Source organism: Microtus ochrogaster (genome assembly GCF_000317375.1).
Source record: "Microtus ochrogaster isolate Prairie Vole_2 chromosome 14 unlocalized genomic scaffold, MicOch1.0 chr14_random_1, whole genome shotgun sequence".
Taxonomy (NCBI): Eukaryota; Metazoa; Chordata; class Mammalia; order Rodentia; family Cricetidae; genus Microtus; species Microtus ochrogaster.
This window is the reverse complement of record NW_004949096.1, coordinates 19,861,748-19,867,208: the sequence shown is the minus strand read 5'-3', so window position 1 is coordinate 19,867,208 and position 5,461 is coordinate 19,861,748. Positions and strand designations below refer to the sequence as shown.

The following is a 5,461-nucleotide window of genomic DNA, read 5'->3' as shown; positions in this document are numbered from 1 at the left end:
GAGCCATTGGAAGAGCAGGCAATGCTCTTAACCACTGAGCCATCTCTCCAGCCCCCTCTTTCTTTTTTCTTTCTTTCTTTTCTTTTCTTTTTTATTTTGAGACAGGGTTTCTCTGTGTAGCTTTTGTGGCTGTCCTGAAACTCGCTCTGTAGACCAGGCTGGCCTAGAACTCATAGAGATCTGCCTGCATCTGCCTCCCAAGTGCACCGGCCCCATGAGTAATTTGTAAATTGATAGAGCCTGGGGTCGGGAACTCCTAGAACTAAGTTTTGTCTCTCCATCTGCATTTTATTGTCTCACATTTTATTGTCTAGATTTTGTGTAATAAACAGCAAACTGTACCATGTGAATCCTGAATCTTAGAAGGGTGAGAGGGCAATGGAATCTTTAAAAAAGAAATTGTTGGGTTTTTTTTCTTAGGAAGATTAGGTTTGGTCTGGGTAGTCTCTTAATAAACTACTTATGAGCTTCCTGGTGCAGCAGGGATTTTTGACAGATTGTGCTCACTCACCGCTGATCAAGATCTCTGTACAAGGCACTTCCCTAAATCATTAAGCCTGCAACACACATTCCACATACCAGCAAAGAAGGAAGGCCTGGATGCAGTTGCCTGGATGCTGGCGTGCAAAAAGGAGGGTGTGCCCCGTGTCCAGGGCTAGCAAGCAACATTCAGCTCATTCATTTATCAGATATTTACTTATGAGTACTTTTAGAGCCAAGGAGCGGTGCTTGCCCGCCCGAGGTCCAGGAGGTGCGGTGCTCAGAGACAAGAACTTCAGTTCCCTCTAGCACAGCTCTGAGACAAAGAGATGCGCCCCTGCAGTTCCCAGGGCTGAGGGCTCCGCCCGCGGCCCCCAGGGCTTCGGAGCGGCTGCTCCTCCACGGCTCGGCCAGAGGGGGCGCTGCAGCGCCGACACTCGGCCCGGCCCGCCCCTGCGCGGCGCTCTTGTCGGGTCGGCGCGGGCGGGCGGCGCCGCGGTGGTACGTTCCCCCAGCCGCCCGCCCCTCCTCCGCGGTCCTCCCCGCGGGTGGTAGGTGCCGGAAGTGCCGCCATTTTGGGGTGTTCTGCTCTGGCGGCAGCGGCAGAGGCGGCGGCGGCGGGACGCAGAGGCTCCCCCGGGACTCGGCCTCAGCAGCGAGGCGGCGGCGGCTGCGGAGGCGCAGGCAGCAGCTGAGGCAGCGGCAGGCTCAGGTGCAGCCGCTGGTGAGTGCGGCGGCCGCAGGATAACGGGCCGCGGGGTGGAGGGAGGGAAGAGGGAGGCTGGAGGGAGGCGCCGCGGGGTGGGTCCGGTTTTGGCAGCTGCGGGTCACAGGGCCCTCCGGGCGCGGTCACTCCCGGTTCCCCGCACCCCGGGGACCAGGCCGCCTACTGCTCGGGACTCGGGGCCCAGTCGCGTCCTCCCGGCGCGTGCCCCTGCTCCCCGGGAGACCCGCCCTCCTCGTGGCCTTGCCCCGCTCCCTTGCCCTTTGCCTTCACTCTCCAGGCCCCGAGGGCTTGGTTCCAGCACCGCACCCGAGTCCTCCTCTGTGGGTCCGCTGTGTGAGCTTCCAGCTGTCTGCCCGAGACGCCTCTTTCGTGACCCTGTCGCCCCACGTGTTCTTGGTGCCCACCCCTGGGGTGCCCCAGATTCCCGCCCCTGGAAGGCAGCGCTTCTCTCCCAGCTCCGGAGCTCTCCCAGTTTTCGCACCGGATCCGCCTTGGCTCGCCCTCCCCCTTTCCCCCACATCAGGTGCTCTCCCAGGCAAGGCCTAGTAGCCGGGCTCGAATCTGCACCCAGGAGCGCGGACAGCCCTTGGATGCGCATTCTTCGCTAGGTACCAGGCTTTGGGTTTCAAGTCGGTTGGTGTCTTGGTTTTGGTCGTTCCGGCAGGATGTTTAATTCTCTTAGACCGTTGCATGTGCTCTTAAAGAGCTTCTCATAGGTTTAGGGACTGGTTCCCGGGTGGAAAATGTGAGATTTGCCTGTTTAGCAAAGCGGAATCTTTCTGGTCCTTAGAGTTAATGCTGTATAAAGGCTGTTGATGAGTTTTAAAGTGCGTGGAGGAACTTCACATTTAATTAAAAGATCTCTTCGCAGTCTTCGATTCTGTGAGTTGAAGAGGTTTTAATCGCACTTTTTCACCTTTTCCACACTTTCATTTTCTCTTTAAATCCTTAGTGTGTATGAAGGTATCTTCAAATGGACTTCTTTCTGGTTTTGGCATTAAAAAGTGTACTTGGAAAATCACGGAGGTTAGAATGGACAAACTGCAGCTACACTGATTTAGTTTTCGTGTTTTAGCTTTGTTGTGTGAGACCGTGGCTTCTGAAGCATGACTTTGGGAACATTGAAGCCGTGTTTTTAGTAAAGCAAAGCTGGAATTCTCAGCTGTTGCTTTAGCCCTCAAACTTCTGGTTCCTCTTGGTTCCTTTTCAACTATCTGTTCTCTTAAGAATGGCTCTTGGCTCTAGAGCGTGGGTCTCCACTTCTGTCATTCATTCTTACCTTTGCTAGGACGGCTTATCACAAAAGAGCTGAGACGTCTTTTCTGATGCCCTCCAAAAGTAAAGTGACTTATTTGCTCGAGGTTATTATAGCAAGTGCTCTCTTTGTTTGTATGTTTTTGTTTTTTGAGACAAGGTTTCTCTGTCTACCTTTGCAGCCTGTTCTGGAACACTCTCTCTGTAGGCCTGGCTGGCCTCAAACTCACAGGCCTGCCTCTGCCTCCCGAGTGCTGGGATTGAAGGTGTGAGCCATTATTGCTCAGTTTAGCACTGGTGCTTTTAAAAGACATTGTTTCTTTTTTTTTTTTTTTTAAATTAAACACAGCAGCAGTTGCTATCATGAGTAATGGTGCTGCTGATTTGCCCTTAAAGATATGATGGAATGAGAAGGGCTCTGGGCTTGCAGTTAGACTACATTATAAAAAAAAATCCTTTTGCAGTTGGTTAGTAGTTGTCAGATCACTCTTTCATTATGATCTTTAGTTTATTTTAATTTTGAAAATTCTGTAGGAATTGGTGCCCGTCTCACTTGGTGTTAGCTCCAATTCCCTGTGAATGTACATGTGGGCTGATAGTGAAAATTGAAACCAGAATGATTTGTTTATTTTCCTTTTTTTCTTTTGGTTTATTATTTTTCGAGACAGGATTTCGCTGTGAAACCCTGGCTGTCGTGGAATTTTTTAGTCCAGGCTGGCTTCTAACTCACAGAGATTCTCCTGCCTCAGCCTCCCAAGTGCTGGGACTAAAGGTGTTTGCCAACATTGCCTTGCATATCATATCCCACCTCCCCAGGGTTTCCTCTCTGTAACTGCCTTGACTGCCTAAGAACTCACTCTGTAGACCAGGCTGGTCTCGAACTCACAGAGATCCTTCTGCCTCTGCCTCCCAAGTACTGGGAATAAAGGAATGCACCGCCACTGCCCAGCCTCATATGTTCTTTTTAATACAGAAGTTGCAGGTTCATTATGAAAGGTACAAGTAAGTCAATTAGGAAGAAATCTTAACTTTCTGTTTTGTTTTTTTGAGACAGGATTTCTTTCTGTAGCTCCAACTGTCTTGGAATTCGCTCTTTACACCAGACTGGTCCCAAACTTAGAGATCCGCCTTCTTCTACCTCCCAGGTGCTAGGGTTAAAAGCATGTGCCACCACTGCCTGGTTGAAATTTTACCCTTCAGAGGTTATGGTTAAATTTTGGTGGGTGAGTTTACAATTTTATACCTCCATCACCCCCTAAAGATGGTGTTCCTGTGTAGTCCTGACTGGCCTACCTCCCAAGTGCTGGAATTATTGTGTATACCACCACATCTTCCAAAATTTGTCTTTATTATCTCCAGCTTTTCGTTTTTTGTTGTTTTTTGTGGTGTTGGGAAGGAAACTCATGGCCTCCCACAGGTGATAGGCATGCTGTGTACCACTGATTGCTGTCCTAGCCACGTCCTTTTCTTTTTCCTGGGGGCAGGGGCTTCATTTTCCGTAGGTCAGACTGGCCTTGAAATTCACGGCAGTTCTGCCTCAGCTGCCCAAGTGCAGGGTTAGGGATGTGAGTCCCCTTGCCTGCCTTATATGTGTTAAAGAGGCATTTATTATTTACCATAGTAGACTTATCCTGATCAGTTAGGTGATAGTTCCTCCCAACCCTGCCATCTTGAATTCTGACCTCCTGCCTCTATCTCCCAAGTGCTAGAATTACAGGAGTAATTAATTCACCAGGCAGTGGTAGTTTTAAGCCTTACTAGTAGGCAGTAGGCTTGGTTTGTTTGTTTTTGTTTGATTGTTTTGGTTTTTTGAGACAGAGTTTCCCTGTAATAATCCTGGCTGTCTTTGAATCCATTTTGTAGACCTTGCTAGCTTTGAACTTACAGAGACCTTCCTGCTTCTGTCTCCCAGGTGCTGGGGTCAAAGGCAGGTACCATCACCGCCCACATTTTATTCTGAAGCATATGTTATGTTCCCGGCTTGTGTGTGCACCACATGTGTCTACTGCCCAGGGTTATCAGAAGAGGGTGTGGGGCTCCTAGGAGTTGGAGTTACAGATGGTTTTGAGCCACTGTGTAGGAACTGTGACTCAAACCCAGGTCCTCTAAGCCCCCAGACACAATTTAAATAATGCCTTGTATTTAATATTTTCTGCTCATGAGATAGGCTAGTAGATGCTCCAGTATAGGAGCAGAGAAATCCTCCTTTACTTAAAGAGTGGGTCAGAAGAGTAAGATGGGAATTAACAGAGACCTAACATTTGTTGTATATATGTCCATTGGGTGTTTTTTTTTTTAAATGAAGATTAGGGCTCTGTTGCCAAATATAGACTGTGGGTACTAAATTTAGTGCCCCCCCTTTTACTGTACTGTAGCTTCTTTAACTCTGTTTTACTGGGAGACCTGACCTAATAAGGAACTAGGCTGTTACATGATAACATGATAGCTTGGGGAAAAAACAGCTGTCATACATACACGGGCTCCTCTGCCCAGGGATTTGGGTCTTCCTAACATAAAACTCTGTACTCTTGAAACCAGTGAGTAATAAGGATTTGATTTAAGTTCTTTCATCTGCCTTCTAAAAAAGTGCTTTATTGTAATACAATTCATATACCATAGAATTTATCCATTAAAAATACACAACTGAGTGGTTTTAAATTTGCTATTACTGTTTTGTTGCTGTGTCATCTTTGCCATGTCTGTAGCCCTGGCCAGCCTCAAGCTTACTGTATAGATGAGGATGATCTGCCTTCGAGGGCTGCTGCTACAGAAATACACCTGGCCTGTTCAAGTTTTCTTTTGTTTCTTTTGCTTATAGGTTGACCATCCCTTATCCTAAATGCTTGAGTCCATAGGTCCAGATATGGTTTGAGGTTCAGGGTGTTTGTTTTTTTTCTGAGACAAGGTCTTCCTATGTTGCTTACACTGGTTGTGTCGACCAGGCTGGCCTCAAACTCAGAGATCTGCTTGCCTCTGCCTAATGCTGTGCACGTGTGCATG

The 5,461-nt window shown here is 48.5% G+C and overlaps 1 protein-coding gene across 3 annotated transcripts in view; it reads left to right on the top strand.

The window, feature by feature from the left end:
* Positions 1-763: 763 nt before the first annotated feature.
* Positions 764-5,461, top strand: part of Celf1 (CUGBP Elav-like family member 1) — a 71,518-nt gene continuing 66,820 nt past the window's right edge. The window contains exon 1 of one of the 3 annotated variants that reach the window (XM_026787670.1): positions 764-1,204. The gene's annotated coding sequence lies outside the window, so the exon portion shown is untranslated. The remainder of the gene's footprint in view (positions 1,205-5,461) is intronic. The other 2 variants (XM_026787671.1, XM_013352659.2) reach the window with 2 other exon arrangements.